Source organism: Zalophus californianus, chromosome 13 (assembly GCF_009762305.2).
Source record: "Zalophus californianus isolate mZalCal1 chromosome 13, mZalCal1.pri.v2, whole genome shotgun sequence".
NCBI classification, from domain to species: Eukaryota; Metazoa; Chordata; class Mammalia; order Carnivora; family Otariidae; genus Zalophus; species Zalophus californianus.
Window position 1 is genome coordinate 75,541,965 of NC_045607.1, and position 17,564 is coordinate 75,559,528.

At 46.4% G+C, this 17,564-nt stretch overlaps 1 non-coding gene across 1 annotated transcript; it reads left to right on the forward strand.

Annotated features, from left to right (window-relative positions):
• Window positions 1-11,827: 11,827 nt before the first annotated feature.
• Window positions 11,828-11,889, forward strand: LOC113935192. Its single transcript, XR_003523944.1, has one exon. It is a non-coding gene; the product is annotated as a U7 small nuclear RNA (small nuclear RNA).
• Window positions 11,890-17,564: the final 5,675 nt, after the last annotated feature.

A 17,564-nucleotide genomic window follows, 5' to 3' on the forward strand; every position in this document is an offset into this window, starting at 1 on the left:
AATACAGACTTTAAAGATAAAAAGGATTAGTCGCAGGTAATGCATTTTCCATGAGTGGCTATAGGGCTCTTGGTTCCAAGGGGTACCCGGCTGCATACAAATGAATTGATAAAAGTCTGACGCTGTGGATGGGTAGCAAGGCTCATGCTTTGCTGGAGATGATTCTTAAAGTTACAATAAATCAGACAGACAGTGTCGGCCTTTGAGGATAAACCTGTGATGGCTTGTTGTGCCTCTCTGAATCGCCTCAGAGGCCCGGGGACTAAAAAGTGCCTAGATGTCACATTAAATCTACCGGGAGGATGGAGCACTTCAAAGACGAACGCAATCAGATCTGATGGAAAATACATTTTCTGAAAGCTACTGACAAAGAAGTAATCTTTAATGTGGATGTTGAATAACAATTGATATTGTGTTTCCTGACATTTTTCATTATTGCCGTCTTATACAGCCTACTTCATGTATTAAAGCAATATTAACTGTTTGACAGGGACAAATCCTCCAACTATCACGTAAGCAATTGTTTCTGAATCGTCCTACCCCACTGCCTATAAAAACCTATCCCAACAACTGCTTTTAAATAGGATGGTAGACACTTTCTCCTGACTAGCTAGACACTGTCTGAGCTTCAGCCTCGTTCAGTGGAGTCTGGAGAATCTTAAAAATGGTTAGGTGGTTATGAGGTGTCATTTGATTATAAGGAAGGAGGAGTGTTTTTTTGAAGGTGAGTTTTAATGAGAGCGGTCCATAAAAGTTAGTCCTTATTATTCCCCCATCTTCGGTACACATTTATCTCAAATAGATGAGCACAAAGCTCGGATCTGCCGCAATTCCGGTTGCTCAGAGGGGGGAAATAAAGGAATGTACAGAAGATCTTTGTTATTTATGCAATGAAATAAAGCAATCTCTGGCTGTGCGAGAACCTATAAAATATACCAGAATTAAGTCCCCCAATATGCTTCTGGAAAGAAATTCCAGCAGATCGGGGACACGCATGTCACTTTCAAAACCCAGGGTACTTTTGGAGGTTTGATGTCTTAGCCTTCAAGTGTAAATACATGCAGTTTCATTGTAGGTATTCGGAAAGCTTAAAACCTCTAGTTTTGCGATGACCTTGAGCTTCTTGAGAACTGGGGTTTGGGCAAGTTCTACAGAAGAGTTGGATTTTTTTTTTTTTTCATGACATTGGGCTAACTGCACCCCAGAGTAAAAGAAAACTAAAACCCTACAATTCAAAAACAAAAAACAAAAAACCACCACAAAACCATGTCAACCTGTGTTGTAGACTCTCAACCGTTATCATTTGCAGCTAAGATAGCTTGGGGATGTGATATATGTTCTTTATTTACATTTCCCCCACATTCCCTCGAGTTTCAGCTTGCCCATGCCTTGACAATACTGTAGCTCACTTGTATTTTTATGGGGAAGCTTTACTGAAAGTCTGCTTCTCCACTGGGAGCTGGTGGGCGAGGCTGCCTCCCTCTCCTTTAGGATACTTGAAATAAGGCAGGTGATGGTGGACAAAACGAACAAACCACTCCCCACAAATGGAAGATTAGAACACAATGCATTGCCCCTTGGGAGTTTTCCGTGACCTTAGGCAAGTTATTTATCCCTCTTTGCTCTCCAACAGGAGTCAAACATTTTCATAAAGGACCAGATAATAATTAGTTGGGGCTTTGTGGGCCACGCAGCCTGTTACCAATACTCAATTTTGCCATCAGAGCACAAAAGCAGTCATTGACAATATAGCGTGAATGGTGTGGCTGAGTCTGAATAAGAACAATTTGGAAAAAAAAAAAAAACAAACAGGTGGTGAGCCAGATTTGGCCCACAGAGTTGGCCAATCCCCAGCTCCGAATCTCTTCTATAAAATGGGTAGGAACATAAAATGAGATCTAATGTTCTTTATTGCTGAACAGATTCAATTAGTTCACAAAGGGGACAGTGCTCTACTCCCAGGAAAAGGCAGTAGGAATAAGTCCATATAACACAGTGATAAGTACCTTTTAGGAGTCGTTCGATGAGTATATTGATCTTAATAAAAGAAAAAGATTATCATTGCAGTAAGCCTATTAAGGCACTCGGTCAACTTTAAGATTTAGCCCAGCTATCGTCTATTCAAATCCTTACATTACATAGTTTCTCACACGGTGACAAGGAGTGGGAGCCTGGTAAAGTATATCTAAACTGTTTAAGAACAGACACTTCTAGGTAGACCCAGAGTTGCCTTCAGACAAGGCTTTTTTCTGAATGTTTGAGTAGCCCTTCTAATAATACAAATGTACGAAATAAGTATGCATTATGCTTTAGGACACGGTAAGAACTGGGAGGCTAGCGCTCCATACAATTACAGTCAGAACCAGCAAAGACAAGCTGCAGTGACAAGTAACCAGAATTTCCCCATGGTTTAAAAAAACCACAAAGGTTATTTTTGTTCCATGTGACATTGACATCTTGGGTCAGCAAGATGGCTGTTTGTCATTCAGGCCCAGCCTGACAGAAACACAGTCTGACATGAGCTTCCATCATCAAGAAGGCAAAGGAAAAGCACGCATGCAGAACTTCACACAGGCTCTTAATTTCATTGACCAAAGCAAGTCACAAGACCAAGCCTGATGCAAATATGTCAAAGAAGGAGAAACCTTCCTGTTGATTATATTCTCACATGTGAGCAACACTGGTGTCTACCACAGGGACCAAAGGGTTTTCTTAGCGGCAAGAATGCAGGCCCGGACTTGTTTGCTTCTGACATGTAATTTGACTGAAAACTCCAGGTATCCAGCTGGAAAGAGCACAGAAGTCCTCAAAGAGGCTCACCACGAAGACAGGAAACCCAGGATCAGACCCAAGCTCCACTCCAGGGCCAGAAGATTTGAGGAAAGGGCTGGTTCTGGCACAATGGTTCTCTAAACTCTGCCCCCATGGTTAAGTATCAGCCAGAGAAACCTGCAACCCTGAGGTCCCTGAGGCCTGACCCAGAACCTGGCCTGTACAGGCATCACGGACAAGACAGAGCTGTCCAGGTTGGACAGGAGTAACATTTCACAGAAGGAACAGAACATCAGAGACAAAGATCCTGGGACTGCTGGGGGCCCCAACAGATTCCCTGCACTTCACTCTCTCTACCTAGGGTATGGAGTCAGGACCCACCCAACTGGACCAAGTCAACTCCTAGACCCATGCCTACAGGCAAACTCAACTCCAACCGATTTGGGGCAAGATGAAGCGACCTCACCAACGAGGCTGGAATGCTGAGCATGATCCGACCTACATCTGAGGCTAGCGAAGGATCCCTCGGTTACACAAGGAAGAAGGTCTGTCCTTTGTTTACTGGTATCGTGGTGTGAGCTGGCCTGAGGAAGTTCCTCCCTTCCACTGAATTTGTGATACTGGCCTTCCATCGACCCCCAGTGAGGATTTAAAGAAATACATTCTCCAACTGGCTGGAAGGAGAGGGGTCTTGCCATTTAAGCACTAAATGCATAGAAGGCAGGCTTTGGGAAACAGTAAGGAGAGACTGATCTCAAAAGCTTCAAAATGAGGCTACAAGTCTGTTTTTCAAGGGGTGACTGGAGGGGGTCCTCTTCCAGCCTCTAAAAGCAGCACCTCCTAGCTGACCCCACCTCACTTAACAGATTCAAAGCAGACTGAAGTAAGAACTCCGTCCAAAGACCAGGCACACACCCTTCCTCCCGGCGACCCTGCTTTCCTTGCTTTCTCACCCCTCATCTGCTCTCCCGGGGGCAAGGGCCTCTAAGGTTTGAATACAACTTCTGCGCCACAAGCTATGTGGCTCTGGGCAAATCGCTTAACCTTCCTGCACCTTGGTATTCCCACCTGTAAAAAAGAAGATAATGCCTACTTCAGAGGGCTGCTCTGAGGATTCAATAAATTAAGCCTAAGGCTTTCAGGGGGGTGTCTAACATGTAGCAATTGTTCTAACGGCAGCCGACACTATCATTTGCATCTACACATCCGTCCACTTTAGCAATTCTCACGCTACCCCCCCCAGCCTTCCTGAGACCATGAAGACAATGAAACTACTATTTACTGACCAACTATCATATACCAGAAAATATATTTAACTTCCTGTATTTATGGACTTAATCTCATTTACAAGCAGGATTCTGTCCATCTTACGGACGAGAAAACTGAGGCTCAGGTTAAGAAACTTGTGCAAACCCACAGTTAAAAATGAGATTGAGCACTGACCTTGAGGGACCGGTGTGCTTTCACTGGAGAGTGCTGGTTCTCCCCTTCCCCTTCTGAGCCAAACAAAGGAAGAGGTAGGGAGGCGAGGGAGGGAACGGAGCTCTCTTTGACTGATGAATCCTTCTATTAAAATAAAACAATGGGGGGCGCCTGGGTGGCTCAGTCTTTAAGCGGCTGCCTTCGGCTCAGGTCATGATCCCAGGGTCCTGGGACGGAGTCCCACATCGGGCTCCCCGCTCAGCGGGAAGCCTGCTTCTCCCTCTCCCACTCCCCCTGCTTGTGTTCCCTCTCTCGCTGTCTCTAATAAATAAATAAAATCTTTAAAAATAAATAAATAAAAACAATGGGGAGGAGGGGTGGCATGGGAGAGAAGGGACTACCAAACAGACTGTGGGATAGCAATGCCATCTGAAGCCATCCAAAAGGTAACCGTGTCTTAGCTTGTAATTCCGAGAGGATCTGTAGCTCTGTTGGTTCACAGCCAGGAGGACACCAATATCCCTTGTGATCATCTGTCTCAAGTTCATCTCTGCCATCTCCACACTCCTGCTGCATGTTCCTGGAGACCCCCAAAGGACCTTCGGCCCCTTCCAAGACCTTCCTCCTCACTGGAAACGTGTCCCCATCTGGATTTAACAGACCTGAGTTTCAAAACAAAGCAACCTGACCAACGGAAACCTCTTGAAACCATCCTCTCAAGGATGTGTGTGCCGGCAGGCTCACCAAGCCTCTCTGGCAGCCAGGACCTGTAAGTCAGGATGCCTAGATTCCAGTCCAGTCGCCAGCTCACTGGGGCAAGATCCCTTCCCCAACCCTGGAAGTTTCTGGAATCTCCTCCATTTACCCATCAGACAGCCTGTAAGATGAAAAGAGGTGATCTCAAGGATTCCTCCAACTCTAAAAGCAAATTCTAAATCTATCCTCTTCCCTGAGATGTCCCAAAGCTACCCCTTTAAGTTCCAGAAAATTCCAGGTCGACTACAGTGTTGTCATTATCAAAACGTCCAGTGACCCTCACTTTTTTCATTTCAGTTAAATGGACCAACCCTAACAGAAGATAGTTAACCTTAAAGATCCAAATAAATTAAAATCGGGTAAATGCCACTGAGGTAAAGGGAAGATAGCAACCAACTTTCAAATGCTTCACTTTTTTAAAAGATTTTTTAAAGAGATAGCACGTGTGCACATGTGCATGCACGGGGTGGTGGGGTGGGGGGAGGTAGAATCTCAAGCAGACTCCATTCTAAGCATGGAACCTGACACAGGGCTCAATCTCACGACCCTGAGATCATGACCTGAGACTGATTTCAGATGCTCAATCAACTGAGCCACCCAGGCGCCCCACTTAACTTTTATATATAACACAAAGCAAAGCCCTTGTCCTGAGGGTACAATAAACCAAAAACCAAAATAAAGGGAGGGGAGACTTTGTGCCCCAACAGAAAGTGAGAAGTGGAAAATGCCTGCAAACCGCCAAGTGTATACAATCACCTGATGTGCAGGGTAATGGGAACAGCTACAGTGCTGGCAATGCTTGCTGCAGGCTTAGATTATCGTTCTTTGTAAGTTACGTAGGCGAGGAGAATGTTCTCGCTCTTAGCGAAAGAGAAGAGGGGAGACCACTCCAGGGCACCTACTCCTCACCAGGCCCCATGACAGGCGCTTGCGTACCTGAGCTCATGGAACCCTCGCCCCAGTCTACGGGAAAATTACTTCTGCTGTAGACAGGATGTTTGTGTCCCCCAGCCCCCCTCCTCAGTTCCTATATGGAATCCTAACTCCCAAGGTGATGGGGTTTGGAGGTGGGACCTCTGAGAGGTGACATGAGGACATGAGGCTGGAGCGCTCACAAATGCAGTTAGTGCCCCTTCCTTCACATGCCCTTCAGCATGGGAGAACACAGAAAAAAAGGCCACCCATGAACCAGGAAGCGGGCCCTCACCAGACACCCCACCTGCTGGCAACTTGATCTTGGACTTCTAGCCTCCAGAACGGTGAGCAATAAACCGCTGGTTATGAGCCTCCTAGTCTCTGGTATTCTGATATAGCAGCCTGAATGAACGAAGGTAAGCTCTGTCTTTAGTTTTCAGAGCAAGAAACTCAGATTTGTAAAGTTGCAATGACTCTAAAACCACTCAAAACCAAGCAAAGGCAAATTTGAAATTCAAGTTTCCAATTCTAAATCCAACTGTATCAGGCCCTGTACCCAGCTATGATGTCCTGAAAAGCTAATGCAGGAGGACAAAGAGCTCATATGCAGCAAAACAATTAGGAAACCATGTGGGTGTGCAGGAGACGTCAGTTATTCTTGCTGCGCAATATCCATTTACCACTCCTACAACTGAATAGAAGCCATGCCCAGTGGGCTCCTGTCGGCCCTGCTGTCTCTACCTCCTGGCTCAAGGGGTAGAAAATCACAATCCTGCCTGGCCATCAGCACCCTGACTTCCACCAAACACAAGGCCGGCTTCAGGAACAGCTGGATCCACCCGTTGCAATGAAAGAGGTCTGCTCCGTGGTGTTGGCTCCCATTCATACAGCTGTTCCCACACGCCAGCAAAGATGGCCACCAGCCCCTGTGAGCCTATACCCTACCAGCCTACCAACCACCAACAGTTTTGTTTTGCTTAATTTTTTCTGCAACACTCCAGTAAAAGTCCCAGGCTGATTCTTCTCCGTCCTGCTTTCGTCAAACATTCTCCTTAGAACCAACAGGGTTGGCCAGATAAAACACAGGATGCCTCCTTCAAGTGGAAATTCAGATTTTTTTTTTTTTTTAGCCTATGTTCCACACAATATTGGAGACGTACTCACACTAAAAAAAAGAAATCGTAATTGTTTATCTTAAGTTCACTATTTAACAGGGGTCCAGTTTTGTTTAACTCTGATACACCCAAGAACCGACCACTGTGGCCAAGAGAGGTGCAACAGAAGACTTCTGGCCACAGCTGGGTTGCATGCCCACCCCGCAGCAGTGGAGGAGAGTGGGGTCAACCTCCTCTAAGCCCCGTTAACTGAGATATGGGTTGCTCCCCCAAAAGAGAATGAGGGCCTCTCCCAAGAGAGAGAGAATGGCTGTTTAGCAGCCAAGAACAACAGATGCACGCGAGAATCAAAGTGGGTGTCTCTAAGGAAGAGGAGCATATGCTTTTGGCGGGGGTGAGGGGCCTGTGGGCCTGCTAAGTGGGGGGAGAAAGCAAGCCTCAGCCGGCTCTTCCTCAACCTTCCAAGTCTGTGTTTTTACCCACACACATTTGCCAGATTGCTCTAAAAAAGCAACAGCTGTGGAAACTGACAGTTTACAGTTGTGATAAATCGCATTAGTCAAGTATTTCAATTAAAGCCATATCTAACGAAAAAAACAAGAAGTCATCTCTGAACAAATAAATTAGTAACTTCCATTCGTGGAGCCTTCAAGTCCAAGATTTTGGCACTTACCTACTCTCTTATTTTGCTTTTCCCACGGGGAGTGCCTCATACAGTGGTTTGGGTTGGGGAAGAGGCGCTTAATAAAGACACACGTTAAACCCAAAATCTGGAAGCAGGCCTTTAGATGGTAACATTCTTCCCTCAGGGGGTATTTCTTAACTCCAAACCTGGTTTCAGATTTCCCTGTCATTTCCCTTATTGTGTGTCAGGGAATAGGGCATTTGAGAACCTCCCTGTGGGGTCCACCTGTCCAGCCCCATCAGCGGGGTGGCCAGGCCCCATGGGGCTGCGTTCTCTTTCCCAAGCCAATTCATCTACATCTGTGACATTTTAAAAGGAATGCATAGATACGTCTTCTCCAACGGATTCTTTTTCCAAAGTTTAGAAAGTCATTCGCCTGCACAAAATGAATGGCCTGGAGAAATCACCGAGCCTTGTTTCTCCCAGGGTCAGAACCCAGCACAATCCCCAGACTGCAGGGCCCTGGGGCCCCACAGCGGACTTTAGGCCTTCAACCCCCACCCCCCTACCCTCCCCCCATCCTCTCAAGGAAATCACATCTTTTTCCAGATTCCTCACTTCAAGCTTGATTTTTAGCAGATCCTTTACCCCACAAGTTAGTAATTCAGGACTAATTAGGTTATTGCTTTCATTTACGGTAGCAGTCGGGAATGGGGATATGAAAAGGCATTGCCCCTATTCTTAGTGGAAAAATAAATTACACCCATTGTTACTGAAGATCTTATTCCCCCACCCCCAATCAAGGAAATTAGCAGCTTGGTTCATTTTCCCAGCATTCACTCCTGAGCAGACGGCAGCGCCCTGGAATGTGGCTTGGAGCTGTGTGGTCAGTACAATTGTTTGGGGCTGTTTGTGCCAACAATGAGAGAAGACTGACTCCGAAAGACAGTGGCACTTGTCTTGCTCAGGCCAAGGAGTGTTGGCAAGCGACCGCCCGGCCGGGCTTCTGAGGAAGATGTACACCGCCATCTACTGGAGACTGGGGCTCACTGCAGGGCAATCCTTTCCCAGCTTTTGCTTCTGACCAGTAAGGACAAGCGATAATGCTGCTTTGGAGTTTACTAAAAATAGGAAGGACTCTTTGCATCTCCAGGAGCGAGGAAATGTTTGCCTCAGTGGCTGTAATGAAAATGCAACTCAATGCTTGCATTATGTTTCTCTTCCAGGTAGTTCTCTTCGGTCTGGATTTCCGAGTCCAAAAGGGGATTGTTACCGCTTCCACAATGGGTATGCCTGAATCTGGGTCCTTCTCTTGTGTCCCAAGTACCAAGGGCAGAGAGCATCACCACCTTCGGACGACAGGTTCTTTCCTCTCTGCCCCTTCTCCATCACCCCTCATCTATCTCCCCCACAGCAAGCCCAGCTCCAAACGGAACAAGGTGAAGGCATTCAAAGAAGCTTGCTCACCACAGGTACTGCCACTGCAGAATGGAAGCCAGAACAACAATCGGACTTTTTCTGATCTTGGTGTGAAGGGCTGTTCCCACTCTCTGACCCCTGGCAACACACGAGTCTGTGCCTTCTTCCTGCCCACTCTTTCTACCCTAAATATCGAAATTGTTCCCCCATTTTGCCCTGGGAACCATGACCTTCTTGAGGTTTGTGTCCTGGAAGGAGAGGCAGGAGAGCACAAATAAATCCCAGTATGGAAAGCTTCGGGTTGGTGGTTCTCAACCAGGGGCAATTTTGCCCCCAGGAGGTATTTGGTAATGCCTCAGGACATCTCGGATTGTCAGAACCCAGAGGCTGCTAAAAGTCCTACAATGCACAAGGCAGCCCCCCATCAGAATTATCCAACCCAAAACGTCAATAGGGCTGAGGAAGCCCGGTTTAAGGTAACAAAGAGTGCCCTCGGTAATCGGGTTATGATAACACCAATTGATTGTCTTCAAATGAGCCACACTGCAGAGACTGTGGATAATTCCTCCTCTCCCAAATCAGTATTTACCACCTTTTTTCGTCCTTTAGACTCTTGCATTTTAAGTATTATTTAGCTGTCTTCCACCCCACCACCCCCCTCCACCGCTGCTGGATAGAGAAAGGATTGGAATGGGGGAGGGGAAGGCGACAGAAAAGGAGGATTAGAAGCATGACCTGTTTCTCCTGGAGAAGCTTGGCACATTCCTCTCTCAGATGTGCTTTGTGACCGAGCAGGGTACAATTAAAAGCACAATAATTTGCTTGTTATTCAAGTCAGGCATTAGTCCGGGTAATGGCGTGCTTGGTGGAGAGATGGATTTCCTTGTTAGGAGCTAAGCACAGGATTAGCTGAATTCTCCATGGAGAAATCTTGATTTGTTCAAGGTCTTTCATGTTTTCTACAGAGAAGGGATTATGTCTTCTTAAAGAGGGGCCTTGCTTAAAAAGCTACAAAGTAGAAGAAAAGGATTTAGGGCAGAGGGGCCTGTGGTTAAGTAGCTGAGGGGTACAGGGAATTTTAGAGCAAAGGATTATTTAAAGCCATAAAGTTCAAAAAATAATTGGTTTAGCACTACTGGGTCAGTGCCGGTGAGCACGCTGTAAAGGCAATTAAGCATGAGCTAATATTCATTTTACTTCGGCTAATTATTGCATGGATCCAGGAGAGCAAGGGGAAAGACAACATGCCCCCTCCCCGGCAATCAGGGAGTGGGTTGTTTTTGGTTTCTGCGCCTTAGCGGCAAGCTTATTTGTTGGGGTGCCCAGAATCCAGGCAGCACGAAGAACTTAGGAGGTAAAACACAGGAAAACTGTTCTCTCAAGGCAGATCAGTGCATGTTCTGCTATCCCAGGGACCAAGGAGAAGCCACTATTAATTTTAACTCCACGGAGATCATTAGCTAGAGAGGGCATAAAGTAAAAAAGAAAACAAAAAACAAACAAACAAAAAAAACAGACTTCACCAACGTCCCTGCTAAGCCTGGGCCAGGGGCTCATAATCAGAGCAACCATGTCCCCTAGGGACCTTCGATGAGGTCAGGAGACCTTTCTGGTGGTCACCACTGGCAAGGTGCTTTACATCTACTGGATGGAGGCCAGGCATGCTGCTAACTGCCACAGGATGCACAGGATGGCCCCCTGCAACAGAGAAACATCAGACCCCAAATGTCACCAGTGCCGCGAATAAGAAATCCTGGTCTAGACAGAGGTGACTGTCTTTGGGTAGATGCAGGTTTTCAGAATCTCCCCTTCCTCAAATCCGGAACTGACAGGTCATCAGAGGACCACGTTACGCTGACTGACAGGCTTTTCTTCCCTTTTCCACACGGGGCCCTCCCACAATGGAAGAAATGCAGGGATATCAAGAGCGACCAGCCCCAGCCCCCTGGTTGTGCCTGCCTGACCCTCCCCGGATTCTCACACACCCAAGAGAGCAGAGAGCTGGCTTCTCTGCAATTTCCCCAGGTTCCGAGTGTTAAGGACTTTGATTCCCTTTTCTGAGATTACACATTCCTCCCTGCGGCGTGACGTGGGTTCAGGGCAATCTGCAGCTACAAGATACCCTTTTCTCCCTGGTGAATGACAATCCTCCTCCTGAGGGGGGTTAACACGCCCCGCACGGGAGGCTTCCACGAGCTGGTGAAAGCCAAGGGGCTGTGAATCAGGAGGATTCCAAGGCCTGGCCATCAACACTGTGGGAGGGTCTCAAGGATGCATGTAAGCCCCATTCACACAAGAGAAGACAGAAGGCTGCCGAAGGGGAGTGAGCGGCCACAGAGGTTCCCTCAAGCATGACATATGCACCATTCTGGAAATTAAACCAAAGGGGCAGCAACGATGAATGCTTTTATATTAGTTCTTTTTCTTTCTCTACCAAACATGAAAACACATACTTAAATAGCCTACCAGCCCCCTGGTTTCTTGGGTATCACTGCTACAGAAGGGCTCAAGGAAGGGGGTCACCATGATGACCCCCCCCACACACACACACACATACAAGCAACACTCCACGCTTGCCGCCAAGGTTTCAACCCTTCAGGAACTGTCCATTCCACTCGAACTGTCCAGAAGGATTGATGACAGATGAAATGGCTTCTCATTCCATCTGGTGTGGATTTCTCATATACTGAATTCCCATGGGCATCGCCAAAAGGACCTTAGCAGTACATCAAAGCACCACTTGTGGTTAAAAAAAAAAAAAAAAAAAAAAAAAAAATTTTTTTTTTTTTTTTTTTTTATTAACAAATGTTACAGGTCTTTTAGAATTGGTCTACCAGGTTTTCTGGTCCTTAATGGAAGACCCCTAAAAAATATTTTTTTTTTATTCTCATTCCATATGCTAAGTGACTGTAATTTGGGAAACCCCACACTTGATTTGTTTTCTACCTCTAACAGTGTTTGGCATGTGACATGCTTTTACAAAAGCCAGCATGCTCCCTGCAGTTTAGTGTTAATATATAACCTGTCAGTCTCATGAAGGACAAACTTTCTAGTTGAGGAGGGGGAATTTGGAGCAGGCTTCTTCTCTAAATGAAGGGGCCTCTATACAAAAAACACAGACTTATATACACACAAAGGTAAAGTCACTTACTGTCTCTATTTTCAGGGTCGGCCTTGAAGGTATTATTTATAGTCTGACACTAGGCCTGTGGGGAAGACGCTCATCCACCGGAGATCCTGGGCTCCAGTGGCCTAGCTCATCAGCTCTGTTACATTTCTGCAAAGTACTGACTCTACCTCACAGTGGCAACAACAGAAGAAAACCGGGTCATATAGGTTGGAGGGGATAGTATTCCTACCAATACATGCGTCATTTCTCTCACCAGCCATCAGACATGTTGTTAGATGGGCAGAATCCAGTCTCAAAGGGACACCTGCCCAAGACCTAAGCCACTCAGCTTCAATGTCAGTTCAGTTCACCTTGGGGCTTTTACTCCCCTATGCCACACATAGTTCGACCCAAGGCCCAACTCTGTCTGTGGAAGTCACAAGCTGCCACCTGCTGCCAATGCTACTCACTTACCCACTCACGAGGGTTGATTCTACCTATGATGTGGGTGTCGAGCATGGCGGATAGAGCTGAAGGCAGCACAGTCGAGGCGTCTACCCAGACAGAGAACGTAAAACACTTAAAACCCAAGCATTCATATAGATCCAAGTGGAACCCGCAAGAACCTCAGGGCTACTGTGGAGACGGCAGGAGAAGGCAGGCGGGCAGGCTCGGGATGAGCCGAAAGGACAAATGGTTAAGGACGGTCAGCATGGAAACCGAAGGAAATTCCAATAGGGCCATGGAAGGAGTGAGCATATTTTGGGGACTGGGGAGGCTGGAACTTGGAGTTCAGACTGGGAAGCAGAGAGCAAAGATGCTGGAAAAGAGATTTGGGGATAGTTTACTGAGATCTTGGATGTCCAGCTAAAGCACTGAAACTTCATCATGCAGCACTGCTGGGCCATGCAAGGATTTCAGTGTAAGACGTACATGATGCCATAAGAAACAGAACCGAGATGGACTGGAGACCAGGATCCAAGGCTACTATTTTAGATTCTGTACTACTAGGGGGGAAAAAAATCCCAATATAAAATGGTGTATTGATCTGCTCAGACCACCCTAACAGGATACCGTGGAGTAGGGGCTTCAGCAACAGAAATTTACTCTCTCCAGGTTCTAGAGGCTTGAAGTCCAAAATCAAGGTGCCAGCAAGGTTAGTTTCCTCTGAGGGGTCTTTCCCTGTCTTGGGAACAGACCGCCTCTCGTTGGGTCATCACGTGGGCTTTTCTCCATGCGTGCGAGGACAGAGAGAGAAGTTGCTGGTGTCTCTTCATCTTCTAAGAATATCAGTCCTTTTGGACACAGGCCCCACCCTTTAGGGCCTCCTTTACTTTCATCACTTCTTTTAAAGGCCCTATCTCCAAATAGGGTCACTTTGGGGGTGAGGCCTCCAACATAAGGACTGGGGAGGGGATACAACTCAGTCCTTAAAAAATGCTATGAGCTTCGACTCAAGTAGTGACAATGGAAAAACAAGTGGTGGAACTGGCAAGAGGCTTTGGAAGGACAACTGGAAAATAGTTATGAAGGGTAGAGAGGCATCCAAGACAATACAAACATTACCAACCCCAAAGCTGGGGGCGGGGGGGCAGTACAGATGCTTCCCAGAAGAGAGAAGGCTCCCTGCAGGACTTAATATGCCGTTACCCTGCCCCCACTGGGAGACTCCTGAGTTTTCTAACACAAGAACAACCCTTCTTTTATTATATATGAATTGTTAGGACCAAATATAGGGAGTATTTAGGGTGTGCTAGAGACTATAACTATGGAAAAATGGGATGAAATTAAATGAAGGGGCTTGAGACTTCAGGAAAAAAGACCATAATATTGAGCTCTGTGAGACAGGATAATACTCAGTTTCCCAAAACAAGTAAGTGCTGCCACGTTCATTCAGTGACCCAAAGCCAGTTTAAAAATTGCACAGAAGGATGTTCAGCATCCTTCAGACACCTAGAAGCCCCTTCCTTTTTCATCAGATGACTGAGTTACTGGAGATTCAATGTCATGGGCCAGACCATCACACCATCTGACCGACCCAGCAGTTCCAGTGGCCCTTCATCCTCTCAACTAAAAGTTAATTCACTCAAAAGCCTGAATATTGTTCACAAGCTGGCTGAGATTGTGTTGCCCAGAAGCAGACCCCAAGATGAGGATTCATGCCCCTGTGGTTTATCACATACATGCTCCCAGAAGAGACTGGCAAGGGAGTGGGGAAGCAGAACAAAGAGAAGGAGCCACAGAAAGGTGCATGCCAGGCAGGTCCAACAGAGGGTAGCTTCATCCAGGTCCCTTGGGGAATGAGGACATGCAATGTATGCCTCAGAGCTGGGCAGAGGAGCTGGGCTTCCTTTCCTAATCCTTCGCCCACCAGTCACTGCTTCTGGGCTGCCCCAGAGGGATGTCCAGTCACCACGGTCCCTCCAGCTCTTCAGGAAAATTCTAGCCATCCAAGAGTAGTTTGTCCTAGAAGGAGCTTCAGGTCTCTTGGCAATGAAAATACATCAAAGTCGTGGGGGCGTTGGGGGGGGGGGGGAACCACAAAAGGCATAAAAAGAAATTCAAGGGGATCTACACAAGCACACATGCCCTAATTCCATAAATCTACTAAAAAATACACAAAGGAAGAAGTCATGGGTGTGTACAACGACTTGACTTGGTATGTTGTTCTTGTGCTATTTAAAATGCACGTGTCACCTAGCAGGATTTTGGTTGCAAGCACCAGAAACCTCCACCCAAACCGGGTTCAGTAATGAAGCAATACTGTCATTCACATACAGCAAGGCCCAGAAGTACTTGGAGTCTCCACCATAGTTGTGTGTGCACCCAGCTTCATTTTCCACCACTCTTCCTGGTTCCTCTGCCTTTCTCCATGTGCTGACTTTGTCCTTAATTTGGCTTCAGCAGCACTTAAAAACAAAAACAAAAACAAAAAAGGCTCTAACTGTTCTAGAAGCAGGGGGACTTTTCTCTTTCCCCAGCCACAGAACACAAATACTGAGGTTCGTTCCAAATGAATTAACTTGGGTTCCTTGCTCACTCCTGAACAGATCACTGTGGTCAAGGGCATGGGGTCACACAGAGTCGTTTAAGGCAAACAGGGCTAATTTGAGGGGAGGGGGGGAAAGAGAAGGAAAATCCCACCCAAACCACGTCACTGGTTTACAACGGACAAGGAGTATTAGCCACCAAAGCAGGATAAAACTGACCACCACTGAAATATCCTGCACAGGGCATTGGTTTTACAAGTTAGAGTATTGTTCAGTGAATTGCTACACATCCACTTAAAAAGATGTAACAATACAGAAAGATGTCCCCAATGTGCTTTATGTGGAAGGAGTAGATTATAAAACTCTTGGAAAGATATATACCCATTCATTAATGAAGTCTTCTCAATGCAGGGGCATGATGCTTGGCTTTCACGATTTTTGTGTTAAACTTTTACTTGTGCTTCTTACTTTCCCAAAAGTTTTATAATAAAACCTATTACCTCGTGAAGAGAAAAACACCCATTCCGTTACCTTTCTGCTTTTTGTGGATTTCTCCCACCATTTGCCCTTTCCCGTTAATCCTCCAATAGAGGCAGGGTTTTGTTTTGTTAGGGAAATAGGTCCAACAAAATAAAGTAGCATGCCCAGAGTCTCACAGTAACTTTTTATAGGCATCAATATGAAAATCAAGTATCTGGGTTTCAGTATCATATACTGTTTCACATCCCTGTTCCACCTTGCCTCCCCTCCGATGAGAAGGGCTATCACTCTTCACACACCTCCACCAAACAGAATCAGTGCTGACAGAAGGACCTCTCCACCAGGCACCAGAAAGCTTCACCATTTCAAGGGACTGCCAATACTGGTCACTGCAGAAGGCGATGAGGGGTCCCTCCTGCAGAGGACCATTAGTGACATGCCATCCATGAACTACTCCCAGGAGCCCCCAGAAGTGGTACGTGGCTACCAGCTGCTGCCGAGCCTGTTGGAACATGAAGCCTGACTCCATTTCCACTGGTTATTTTGTCCTGCTTTAATTATCGGTGCCTGTGTGACAGAGAATGGATTCAGCTGTCAGGGAGCAGGAACTCTCTTGGCCAACAGGCCCAAAGACGTGCTGGGCTGTCTTTCTGATCACTCTATCAATAGCCAGCATCAATGCTTCCCTTGGAAAAAGGGCACTAAGGGAAAGATCAAAATGCCAGATCTATGCCCTCTGTGAACCGCACCAGATGGAATTCAGACAAATAATTGTCACACCCCCACCCTCATTACCAGAGTCAAAGCTCTCAAAGCTGCTAGGAACAATTTTTTTGTCCTTCATGCATTTTGCATGAAGTAGCAGCCTTTCTCTAAACTTGGACTAGGATTTCAGATTGCCCAGGCCATACAGAATCTGAGAATTCTCTGACTCATGGAAAACTTAAGGTCCTTTTAAGGGGACTGAAAGCTTCAAACTTCTGTGATTCCAACATCAACAGACTTCTTGGAGGACATTTTCCTGATCTATGGCTACACTGAGTGCTGTAGATTTTTCTACGTGGTGACAGTGAGTGCTGGACTCCCAGGAAGATCAGGTCTCTGCTTCTTTTACCTTTGGGTCATGTGACTAATCCTGGCCAATTCATTGTGAGTGACAATGGCACTGTCATTTCAAAGACAAAGCACTTCAGACAGTGAGATGCTCCATTACCCCCACCTGCACCCTCGCCATGCAAATACACGTTGACAGGCATAATGCAAGGTCAGAGTGGCCTTTATCACTGAGCCAACCCTTGGAAGGGTCTCCCAGACCCACAGCCAATAATAAGTGAAAGAAAAATAAGTGTATTTTGGGGCACCTGGATGGCTCAGTCAGTTAGTGGCTGCCTTCGGCTCAGGTCATGATCCCGGGGTCCTGGGATCGAGCCCTGCATCTGGCTCCCTGCTGAGCAGGGAGCCTGCTTCTCTCCCTACCTCTGCCTGCCACTCCCCCTGCTTGTATTCTCTGTCTCTAATAAAAAGTAAAAAAAAACTTAAAAAAATAAATAAAAGAAAAGAAAAATAAGTGTATTTTAAAGATACTTAAATCCAGGGTGCCCGGGTGGCTTAGTCAGTTAAATTTCCAGCTCTTGATTTCAACTCAGGTCATGATCTCAGTGTCCTGGGAGCGAGCCCCCACCTCAGGCTCCATGCTCAGTGTAGAGTCTGCTTGAGGATTCTCTCTCCCCCTACCCCCACTTGTATTCTCTCTCAAATAAATCTTTAAACATAAAAATAAAAAGCAAAGATACTTAAATCCTGTGTCGATTTTTATAACAACACCTTGACTCACATAAGTGTTTAATATGAGACAGTGTTGGGCACTTGACATGCATTATCTCACTTTTTCTTCAAACCAACCTGGTAAGATATAGTCCATTACGATTCTGCTTCACTGAAGAAACAAAGAAGTAACTCAT